This window comes from Myotis yumanensis, unplaced genomic scaffold (assembly GCF_028538775.1).
Source record: "Myotis yumanensis isolate MYYU_CA2020_CCGP unplaced genomic scaffold, mMyoYum1.0.hap1 SCAF_2, whole genome shotgun sequence".
Lineage (NCBI taxonomy): Eukaryota > Metazoa > Chordata > Mammalia > Chiroptera > Vespertilionidae > Myotis > Myotis yumanensis.
In genome coordinates this window covers 103501097-103513377 of record NW_027223753.1, presented here as the reverse complement: position 1 = coordinate 103513377, position 12281 = coordinate 103501097, and the positions used below count along the sequence as shown (strand labels likewise).

Below are 12281 nucleotides of genomic sequence, written 5' to 3'. Positions count from 1 at the left end.
TCTGTGGGGTCTGTTGTTATTTCGCCTCTATCAATTCTGATTCTGTTTATTTGGGTCCTGTCTCTTTGCTTCTTGGTGAGCCTGGCTAGAGGTTCGTCAGTCTTGTTTATCCTTTCAAATAACCAGCTCTTGGTTTCATTGACCTTTTGTATTGTTTTTTTGGTCTCTATGTCATTTATTTCTGCTCTAATCTTTATTACCTCCTTCCTTCTGTTCACTCTGCACTTCTCTTGTTGCTCTCTTTCTAATTCTTTGAGTTGTAGAGTTAGCTGATTTACTACCATTTTTTTCTTTTTTCTTTTTTTTTTTTTTGATATAGGCCTGTAGAGCTATAAACTTCCCCCTCAGGACTGCTTTCATTGTGTCCCATAGGTTTTGGATTGTTGTGTTTTCATTGTCATTAGTTTCCAGGATGTTTTTAATTTCTTCTTTGATCTCATTGGTAAGCCAATCAATATTTAATAACATGCTATTTAGCTTCCAAGTGGTTGAGTGTTTTGGATTGTTTTTATTGTAGTTTATTTCTAATATTATGCCATTGTGGTCTGAGAAGATGCTTGGTATGATTTCAATCTTCTTGAATTTGAGAAGTCTTTGCTTGTGACCCAATATGTGGTCTATTTTTTAAAATGTCCCATGTGCACTTGAGAAGAACGTATATTCCGCAGCTTTGGGGTGAAATGTTCTAAAGATGTCAATTAGGTCCAACTCATCTAGTGGGTCATTTAGGATTGCTGTTTCTTTGCTGATTTTTTGTCTAGAGGATTTATCCAATGATGTCAATAGTGTATTAAAGTCCCCTGCTATGATTATATTGTTGTATATCTCTCCTTTGATATCTTCCAGTTTTTTTAAATGTATTTGGGTGCTCCTACATTGGGTGCATATATGTTTATCAGGGTTATATCCCCTTGTTGTATCGATCCCTTTAGTATTATGAAGTGGCCTTCCTTATCTCTTGCTATGGCCTTCACTTTGAGGTCTATTTTGTCCGATATAAGTATTGCTATCCCAGCTTTTTTTTTATTTCCATTTGCCTGAAAGATATTTTTCCATCCCTTCACTTTCAGTCTGTGTGAGTCCCTTATTCTGAGGTGGAGTCCTTGTAGACAGCAAATATATGGGTCATGTGTTTTTATCCATTCAGCCACTTGGTGTCTTTTGATTGGAGCATTTAGGCCATTTAAATTTAAAGTTATTATTGAAAGGTACTTGTTTGTAGCCATTTTTATTTTTTGTGCCTGTTTTCTTTCTTAGCTTTTTATTTCTTCTTTTTACACCATTCCGTTTAGCATTTCTTGCATTGCTGACTTGGTGGTGATAAACTCCCTTTGCCTTTTTTTGTCTGTGAAGCTTCTTATTTCCCCTTCAATTTTGAATGATAGCCTTGCTGGATAGGTTCTTAGATTCAGTCCCTTGCTTTGCATCACTTTGTAAATTTCCTTCCATTCTTTTCTGGCCTGATGTGTTTCTTTTGAGAAATCATTTGATAATCTAATGGGTGATCCCTTGTATATAACTTTCTGTCTCTCTCTTGCAGCCTTTAAGATTCTCTCTTTGTACAGAACATTTGCCATGGCAATTATGATGTGTCTTGGTGTGGGTTTTTTCGGGTTCATCTTGTTTGGGACTCTCTGTGCTTGTGTGACTTTTTTCTTCCCCACCTCAGGGAAGCTTTCTGATATTGTTTCCTCAAATAGTTTTTCTAACCCTTGTTCATCTTCCTGTTGTTCTGGAACTCCTATTATTCATATGTTGCTTCGTTTCATGTTGTTCCATAGCTCCGTTGGGCTCTCCTCCTGTCTTTTAATTTTTTCTCCAATTGCAGTTCAGTTTGGGTATGTTTTGCTTCCCTGTCTTCTAATTCACTAATTCGGTCCTCTGCTTCTCCTAGTCTACTGTTGAAATTTTCCATGGTGTTTTTTATTGCAGCTATATCACTCTTCATTTCTTCTTGATTCTTATATAAGTTATTGAGTTTTTCATCCATTTCTTCTTGATTCTTACATAAGTTGTTGAATTTTTTCCTCCATCCGATTTATGCACTCTAGGACCCTTAGTCTGAATTCTTTTTCTGACGTATTGCATGCCTCTGTTTCACTTAGCTGCCTTTCTGGAGATCCTCCTTTTCTTTCCTTTGGGTGTATCTTTGTCTACCCATTTTTGGTCTCACCGACTGATCTAGATGTCAAGTCCTGCAGGGGTTGCTCCTTGGGTGGCAGTGGTTCCTTTGGCAGCAGTTGCTCCTCAGGTGGTTGCGGTAGTGGCTGCTCCTCAGTTTGCAGCAGCTCCTCTGGTGAGTGCTGTTCGCACAGTGGTGTGTCCTCTGGCTGGTAGGTGAGGCTACTGGCAGAGCTGTTGTTCCTTGGCCTGGGGTGGGCTGATCACGAGGCTGCTGCTCTTCAGGTGGGGGTGGGCTGAGCATGGCTGCTGCTCCTTGGACAGGAGTGAGCTGTTCACGTGGCTTCTGCTCCTCGGATGGGCGCAGACTGCTCACGTGGCTGCTGCTCCTTAGATCAGGGCTGGCTGTACACTGCTGCTGTTTCTCAGATCAGGCGGGCTGCTCATGAGGCTGCCACTCTTTGGCCAGTGGCAGGTTGCTTACAGGGTTACTGCTCCTCGTACAGGTGCAGGCTGCTCTTCAGATGGGGGATGGCCTGCTTGTGTGGCTGCTGCTCCTCGGGCGGGAGTGAGCTGCACATGCAGCTGCTGCTCCTTGGATGGGGGTGGGATGCACACCCAGCTGCTGCTCGTCGGACAGGTGCATACTGCGTATGACTGCTGCTCCTTGGACCAGTGTGGGCTGCGCAGGGCTGCCGCTCCTCGGATGTGGTTGGTCTGTCTGCTCATGTGGCTGCTGCTCCTCAGACAGGGGCGAGCTGCTCGAGCGTCTGCTGCTCCACGGGCTAGAGTGAGCTTCACGTGCGGCTGCTGCTCCTCATACGGGGGCTGTTTGCTTGCATGGCTGCTGCTCCTTGGACGGGGGATGGGCTGCTTGCGTGGCTGCTTCTCTTCGGGCGGGAGCAAGCTGCACTTGTGTCTGCTGCTCCTTGGACCAGTGTGGACTGCGCAGGGCTGCCACTCCTCAGACGTGGGCGGTCTTCTTGTGTGGCTGCTGCTCCTCAGATTGGGGCAGGCTGCTCAGGCGGCTACTGGTCCTTGAATGGGAGCGGGCTGCTTGCGGTGATGCTGTTCCTCATATGGGTATGGGCTGCTCACACCACTGCTGCTCCTCGTATGGGGGCAGACTGCTTGTGCAGCTGCTGCTCCTCAGATAGGGGCAGGTTTCTCACACACCTACTGCTCCTCAGACAGGAGGAGGGTGTGGGCTACGTAGCTGCTGCTCCTCAGATGGGGGCGGGCTGCGTGGGGCTGCCGCTCCTCAATCATGGGCTGGTTGCTCGTGCAGTTGCTGCTCCTCAGACGGGGCAGGCTGCTCATGTGGTTGCTGCTCCTCAGATGAGGGAGTGGGCTGCTCACACAGCTGACAGCTGCTGCTCCTTGGACAGGGGCAGGCCACGTGAGGCTTCTGCTCTTAGGCCTGGGGCAGGCTGCTCGTGGGGCTGCTGCTCCTTGGACAGGAGTGGGCTGCTCACGTGTCTGCTGCTTACGTGGTTGCAGTGCCCCGGGCTAAGGCATTGGTCCGGTCAGAGGGGAGCACACTTTAGAACTCACAGGAGCCTGCGCCCAGGGTGGCTGGAGACTTGTTGACTGTGCGACCACAGCCAAGGTAGCAGGTCTCTGGCAGGAGTGTCTGTAGAGTCCCAGGTGTTATCATAGGGCACCCTGGTTGGGGGTGAGGCCTGGCTCCCAGTTACAGCAGCTCTCCCCTTAAAAATGCTAGGCTTCTGAGGACAAGCCAGCCTCCTGGAACTGCTTACAATGGTAGCAGAGGCTGCCTAGTTAAGCGAGCCTGTTTAGCCTGACCCTGAAGGTCTTGTGGGATCTACCTGTGCCTCACTCATATACACACACACACATCCCACATGACCACACACTCCTCTTTTGGTCCCTCACTGACTCACACTCTCTCCCTCACTGCCGCCTTCTTCTTGCCTCTGTAGCTGGGTCTGGTGTGTTATTGTCCCGTTTGTGGGTGGAGTTTCCTCTCCAGGTGTCTGGTTATGAAGCTCACTCTCTAGCACCTGGCCAGACAGGATAAAATTCACCTCGACAAGACACAACACAAACCAAAGCACGAATGTACTCACGACAATAATAACCCCACTATAAGTGACCACCTGAAAAAAGAGAATTAGGGGCGAGAAAAGAGAGCCTAAATGATATCAAAGAGAGTGAAAAAGATAAGAGAGAAAAGAAAAAGGAAGAAAAAGGAGATTATATATATATAATATGGAAACACCACAGAACCAATAGATAAACAAACAAGACAAACCAACAAACAAAAATAATAATAATAATAATAATAACAAAATAACAAAGTAAAAAAAATACAAACACCAAACCCCCAGCAAAGAGGGTGGAGGCAGAATCTGTAGATGCTGAGCTTATATATAGAAGATAATGTTAAGAATTGGATGAATATGGGGAGGATCTTAGTTCAGTACAGAGGAAGTAGAAAGGGGATGGGTGGATAAGAGGAAAGAGAACGAGAAAAAATAATAATAATAAATTTACTAAAAATTTGATTTCAAAAATGATATAAAAATAGCAAATAAAAATAAAATAAAATAGAGTGATGGAAAAATAATGTGAAAAGAAATAGAAACTAAAGCAACAAACAAAAACAGGAAAACAAAGAAAAAAAGGGAAAAAAGAGATAACAAAGTAATAAAAAAATAAAATAAAAATGAAAAAGTGAAGTGTTCCTTTGTCTTGCTTAAGATCCCAGTCTTCTGTACTGTAGTATTTCTCAGGTTCTGATTGCTGGGACTAAAAGTCTCTCTTTATTCCAGGCCCGTTGTGCTCTCAGGGACTATTTAGGGTTTGTTTGTTTGTTTGTTTGTTTGTTTTAATCCTTTTACCATTCAGGGTGGAATCTGGGTGTGGCTGTATTAGTTGCCTGGAGACTGGAAGGAGGGGCTATCTCTTCAGGACAAAATGGCTGCCCAGGTCCCAGGCTCAGGCATGACTCGGCAGCAAACTCGCTGCCACTTCTCCTGGATCCCCCTCTCTCCCCAGATTCCACAATTCCACACCTTCTCCCACACTCCAGCCATGGGTAAGTGTCTGTATCCGAAAGATCCTATGCACTAGGCTCTATGAAGAAAGGCACAAGCCACAGAGGCTGGAGAGGCTGCATCTCTACACACTCCTCTCCTGCTGGCACTCTTCAGCCTTTCCTGGTTGTGGACCTAGATCTAGAATCCCCTGCCGACCAGCAGTTCTGCGTACCTTATTTCCACTGCGCCTGTCCCAAGGGATGTGGTCCAAGCCGGTGCCGTGTGGATTCATTCTGATCCTCAGGGCTCAGAGGTCTGGCCGATTATTCTTCCCAGAGCCTTGATTTTACCTTTCTCCAGGAGTACTCTGCCTTTCCCAGCTGCAAACTGTCTCCCACCTGAATCTCCTCTGCCAATTCGGGCTGGATGTTACTCGTTTCAGCTGCTCACCCTATCTGCTCCCGGACAAGGCACGGGACATGTCCGTCTATACTGCCACCATTTTGTCTCCTTGATTGGGTGTTGGATTTTTTCAAATGCTTTTTCTTCATCGATTGATATGATTATGTGATTTTTGTCTCTCAGTTTGTTTATGTGAAGTATCGCATTTATTGAATTGCAGATATTGTACCATCCTTGCAACCCCAGAATAAATCCCACTTGGTCATGGTGTATGATCTTTCTAATGTAATGTTGAATCCAATTTGCTAGAATTTTGTTGAGGATTTTAGCATCTATGTTCATCAAGGATATTGGCCTGTAATTCTTTTTTCTTTGTAGTGTCTTTATCTGGTTTTGGAATTAGGATAATGCTGTCCTTGTAAAAATAGTTTGGAAGTGTTCCTTCCTCTTGGATTTTTTGGAATAGTTTGAGGAGTATAGGTTTAATTTCTTCTTTGAATGTTTGTTAAAACTCCCCTGTGAAGACAGGGCTTTTGTTTTTCTGATAGTTTTTTTTATTATTATCATTATTATTATTATTATTATTACTAGAGGCCCAGTGCACAAAAATTTGTGCACTCAGGGGGATCCCTCAGCCCAGCCTGTGCCCTCTCGCAGTCTGGGACCCCTCGGGGGATGTCCACCTGCTGGCTTAGGTGCACTCCCCAGGGGGATCGGGCCTAAGCTGGCAGTCAGACATCCCTCTGGCAGCCCAAGAGCCCTCGGGGGATGTCCACTTGCCAGCGGGGACCAGGCCTAAGCTGCAGTCGGACATCCTTTGAGTTGCTGAGGAGGCGGGAGAGGTTCCTGCCATCACTGCTGTGCTGGCAGCCATCAGCCTGGCTTGTGACTGAGCAGAGCTCCCCCTGTGGGAGCGCATTGACCACTGGGGGCAGCTCCTGCATTGAGCGTCTGCCCCCTGGTGGTCAGTGTGTGTCATAGTGACCAGTCATTCCCAGTCGTTCTGCTGTTAGGGTCAATTTGCATATTACCCTTTTATTATATGCCTGGTGTATGGGTGGGGGTTGGCTGGTTTGCCTTGAAGGGTGTCCGGGATCAGGGTGGGGGTCCTGCTGGGGTGCCTGGCCAGCCTGGATGAGGGGCTGAGGGCCATTTTCAGACTGGCCACACCCCCTTCAGGGTGGGGGTCCCCACTGGAGTTCCTGGCCAGCCTGGGTGAGGGGCTGAGGGCCGTTTTCAGGTTGGCCACACCCCCGTCAGGGAGAGAGGTCCTGCTGGGGTGCCTGGCCAGCCTGAGTGAGTGGCTGATGGCTGTTTGCAGGTTGGCCACAGCCCCTTCAGGGTGGGGGTCCCTGCTGGGGTGCCTGGCCAGCCTGGGTAAGGGGCTGAGGGCTGTTTTCAGGCTGGCCACACCCCCTTCAGGGTGGAGGGTTCTGCTGGGGTGCCTGTCCAGTCTGGGTGAGGGGCTGATGGCTGTTTGTAGGCTGGCCACAGCCCCTTCAGGGTGGGGTTCCCCCCTGGGGTGCCTGGCCAGCCTGGGTGAGGGGCTGATGGCTGTTTGCAGGCTGGCCACGGCCCCCAGCCACCCAAGCTCCCAGTGGAGGCTGGCTGGAAGCAGGTATCTAGGATTTATTTATCTTCTATTAGTGAAACTTTGTTGCCTTTAGCAGAGGCCACAGCCGGCCAGGGCAGGCGGGAAGCTTGGCTTCCTCCATCACCAGGGCAACAAAGCCTCCTGCTTGCTCCAGCTCTGTGGCTGCCGGCCGCCATCTTGGTTGGGTTAATTTGCATATAGTCGCTCTGATTGGCTGGTGGGTGTGGCTTGGGGTGTAGCGAAGGTATGGTTGATTTGCATGTTTCTCTTTTATTAGATTAGATTACTGCTTCTATTTCATCAGTTGTTAATGGCCTATTCGGGTTTTCTGATTCTTTCTGATTCAGTTTTGGGAGATTGTATTTTTCTAGTTATTTGTACATTTCATCCACATTATCCAACTTGTTGGCATATAGTTGTTCATATTATTTTTTTACAATCCTTTTTATTTCTGTGGTGTCAATGGTTACTTCTCCACTTTCATTTTTGATTTTATTTTCTTGAGTCTTCAGTCTTAGTTTCTTTTTTTCTTTTTCTTTCCTTTTTTTTTTTTTTTCGGGGGGAAAGATCCTGTTATTGGGGTGGACACTGAGCATGCACCAGTCCATGATAAAATGACTTAAGAGAATGATCCGAAAGGGTTGACTTCTTCCTGTGGTGTATTCTCAGAGCAGGGTTCAGGCACGGAATACATCCTGTTGGAACAGGTGTCAAGGCCAAGTCTTTAAGGCCAGATCAGGGAATGGAAGTGGGAAGCAGGGCCCCACCTCTGTCACCCAGCTGCAGCAGGATTTATCTCTAGACACTCAAAGACACACTCTGGTTCTCCAGAGAAGGACTGGTGAGCAGGAAGAGGGGGTCTGGGGTGGGGTTGGGTAATGAATAACAATGTTATTTTTCAAGAAGCAACTACCAACATCACACTACTGGGTCTGACATCCCCTTTAATCATCCCTCGGTACATTTTATAGCATAAATAAAGCCTTAAGGAAAATAAATACATTGGCTTCTATGAGGTTGAAAGTGGTGTGCATGGCAGGGTGTGGGTATGTGAACCAGTGGGGAGGGTGGGCAGGACGCTTACACAGGGAAGGCAGGTGAGGAGCAGACAAGACAGGAGGCACCTATGGGGGAGCATCAGTCTTAAGTGTCCTCGTGCATGTCTGGGCTGTTGGTCCATGCGACCTTGCGGGGAGGCGCTGAGCTCTTGCCCTTGATGTCCACTTGTTCCTAATCTCTCTTCTTGGCAGTGTTCTTTTTGTCCCATTGCTGATGTAGGTAGCACAAAAGGATATATTTTTTTTTTTTGTCACAATAATCTGTTCAGATGGGTACTTGCGAGTGGACAGGTAGACTGAAGGGCATCGATTTGAAGCTTTACACACAGAGTCGGCAGGAAATTGACTAAAATTGCTTTTGTTGTAGACTGGCAGTCCTTTCAAAAAATATGCCATCATCAGCTTCCTCTGTCCCCACCTCAGCTACTGCCTCAGCCGCCACAGCAGCCACCATAGCCACCTTCTTAGCTGCCATCGCACAATAACTTCCAGCCATGCTACAGCCTCTTCAGTCTTCATTTCTTGATGAGTCTGGTTAATGGTTCATCAATTTTGTTTATCCTTTTAAAGAACCAGCTCTTGGTTTCATTGATTTTTTTTTTTTTTAGTCTCTATGTTATTTATTTCTGTTGCAATTTTTATTATTTTCTTTCTTCTATTTACTCTTGGATTTTCTTGTTGCTTTCTTCCTAGTTGTTTAAGTTTAGGGTTAAATAGTTTATTGCTGATTTTTCTTGTTTTTTTTTTTTTGAGGTATGCCTGTATTGCTCTGAACTTCCCTCTCAGGACTGCTTTTGCTGTGTCCCAGAGATTTTTGGGTTATTCTGTGTTCATTTTCATTTGTTTCCAGGAAGCTTTTTTATTTTTTTCTTGATCTCATTGGTAACCCATTCATCTATAATAATAAAAGTATAATATTCCGGACGACCTTCCGGATGAAACTGTGGTGGCAGAGGCCAAGGCAGAGGCAGCCGCTGTAGCAGTGGGGCCAAGGCAGCTGCTGCAGTGGCGGGGGCTGAGCCCTTTGCACAAAATTTTGTGCATCAGGCCTCTAGTTGTTTAATAACATGCTATTTAGCCTCCATGTGTTTGAATTTTTGGGGTGTTTCTACTGTAGTTGATTTAATTTCATTCCACTGTGATCTGAGAAGATGCTTGATATGATTTCAATCTTCTTGAACTTGTAGAGACTTGTTTTGTGTCCTAACATGTGGTCTTTCTTTGTGAATGACCCAAGTGTACTTGAGAAGAATGTATATTCTTCTGCTTTGGGGTGAAATGTTGTATAAATGTCAATAAATCCATCTGATCATCTGATCAGTGTATCCTTTAGAGCCACTGTTTCCTTATTAATTTTTTGTCTGGAAGATCTATCCAGTGAAGTCAGCAGGGTGTTAAAGTCCCCTACTATAACTGTATTGTTGTCAATCTCTCTGCTAAAGTCATCTAGAAGTGTTTTTTATATAATTAGGTGTTCATATATTGGGTGCATATATGTTTAACAGAGTTATATACTCTTTTTGTATGAATCCCTTTAGTATTATGTAGTGACCTTTGTTGTCTCTTGTGATGGCCTTCATTTTGAAGTCTATTTTGTCAGATATGAGTATTGCTACTCCAGCTTTTTTCTTTTCCATTTGCATGGATAAACTTTTTCCCATTCCTTCACTCTCATCCTGTGTGTGTTTTTTGTTCTGAGGTGGGTTTCTCATAGATAGCATATAGTTGGGTCATTTTTTTGTATCCATTCAGCTACCCTATGCCTTTTGATTGGAGCATTTAATCCAATTACATTCAGGATTATCATTGATAGATACTTATTTATTGCCATTTTAATTCTGTATGGCTAGGTTTCCTTCTCTATTTCTTCTTCTCATTACATCAATTACTTTAGCATTTCTTGTAATGCTGGCTTGGTAGTGATGTACTACTTCAGGCTTTTTTTTTTTTTTTTTTTTTTTTTTTTTTTGTCTGGGAAGCTCTTTGTTTGACCATCTATTTTGAATGATAGCCTTGCTGGATATAATAATCTTGGTCTCAGATCCTTGCTTTCCATTACCTTGAGTACTTCATGCCATTCTCTTCTGGACTCTAAAGTTTCTGATGAGAAATCAGATGTTAGCATTATCGGAGCTCCTTTGTAGGTAACAGTTTGATTTTCTCTTGCTGCCTTTAATATTCTTTGTCTTTAATTTTTGGTATTTTAATTACAATGTGTGTGGGCATGGGCCTGTTTGGGTTCTTCTTGCTTGGGGTTCTTTGTGCCTTCTGAACTTGTATGACTTTTTCCTTTACTAGGAAAGGTATTTAAATATTGTTATGTTTCACATTGTCCCATAGATCCCTTATGCTTTCCTTCTGTTTTTGTTTTTTTTGTAATTTTTTTTTTTTTTTTTTTTTGGTTCTCTGAGTAATTTTTTTCTACCCTGTCTTCTAATTCACTGATTCGATCCTCAACTTCCCCTAACCTGCTGTGTATTCCTTCCAATGTATTCATTATTTGTGCTATGTCATTCTTTATTTCTGTTTTCATAGTTACTATATCTTTTTTCATGCTTTTGAGTATCTTTACCATTGTTACTCTGAACTGTTTCAGATAAATTTCTTATCGCTGCTTCATTTATCTCTTCAGGAGAATTCTCTTGTTTTTTTCATTTGGGGGTTGTTTCTTTGTCTCCTCATTTTGGATGCCTGTTTGGATTTGTGACTATGTATTAGGTATATCCTCTATGCCCCTCAATCTCTAGTTCAGCACAGTGTCAAATGCTGTTTCTGACTAATTTGATTAGGCAAAGCCTCGAAGCCCCCAGAGACCAACTCTTCCTACCGACTGATAGAAATCCGACTAGAATTGCACCAGGCAATTATCCTCAGGTGTGGTGAGATTTTTTTTTTTCAACAGGGTTGGGCAGTTGCTTCTTCTAGGAGGCTAATTGTTATTTTTAATCTCTTCAGTGGCCTCAGGTTATGGTATTTTCCAATAGGGTGGGTCAACTCTCTTCCCTCCAGGCAAGGCAAATATCTGTGTGGGAAAGATGTCCTCTGCTAGGTGTGTGAGGGAATAACTCATTACAGGAAACTGGGGGTGCCTGCCTTCTGAGCTCTAACCTCTGAGTACCCAAACCTGGCTTTTGCTCACACAGCTCCAGCCCATTCTGCCCTCCCTCTGCCAGAGCACAAGGTTGATGGCTTCACAGCGAGTTTTGTGTATTGGCCCTTTAAGAGGGTGCTTGAATTTGCAGCTGTTGCTCCCTGGCAGGCAGCAACCCTGCTGCTTTTCACAGACAGATGTTATGTGGGTTCCCTTCTCAGTTCTGGTGCTCTCTGCTGGGGGGCCCAGTTTGGGTATTAGATCCCAGTGATCTCAGTGGCAATCCCCCACAGCTGATATCTCTCTCTGGAACTTGAGTTGCTGTCTGTGGGCAGGCACCCAGCCAGCCCTTTCGCACCTCCACGCCTCCTACCAGTCTCTATGCGGTCTCCACTTTCAGTCCTCAGGATTCTCTTTTGTTGATTATTCAGGAAGTTTTTCTGTATTTTAGTTGTAATTCCAGTTTGTTCCTGGGAGCATTTCCATCCAGCAACCACTTACTCTGCCACCATTTTTAATCTCTCTAGCCAACCTCCTGTTTCTTAACAGCCACGTGTAGGTGAGAGACCAGCCTGTTGCATGTCTCCACCTCTCCTACTAGTCTGGATATAGATTCTTCTTTATATCCTTAGGTATAGGCCTTCTGTTCATTTAATCTTCAGGTGGTTCATAAGGTTGGTTGTTCTGTAATTTAGTTGCAATTTTGAAGTGGTCCTGGGAGGCAGTGAGCACAGTGTTTGTTTATTCTGCCATCTTGACTAGAACCACACAGAAGAAACATTTCCCCAGTATTATCTCCAGTAGAAAAGTTCTGAAAGAGCTCTCTGAACACTCCTGGGCCATATGACCCATCTGGGTGCTGGAGGACCAATGAATGGAATCAGAGATTTCAGATGGATAAAAAATAGATGTCTATCCACTACAACTGCCATCTCCATGTGCACTAAGCATTATGTGTGCCACGACAGGCTCCGATGGGTTGGCATGCAATATTAATCAAGACCTTGAGCTTT

The 12281-nt window shown here is 44.8% G+C and overlaps 1 pseudogene; it reads right to left on the bottom strand.

Moving 5' to 3' along the window:
- Positions 1-8262: 8262 nt before the first annotated feature.
- On the bottom strand, positions 8263-8573 carry LOC139002014 (DET1- and DDB1-associated protein 1 pseudogene; annotated as a pseudogene).
- Between the last annotated feature and the right edge of the window lie 3708 nt (positions 8574-12281).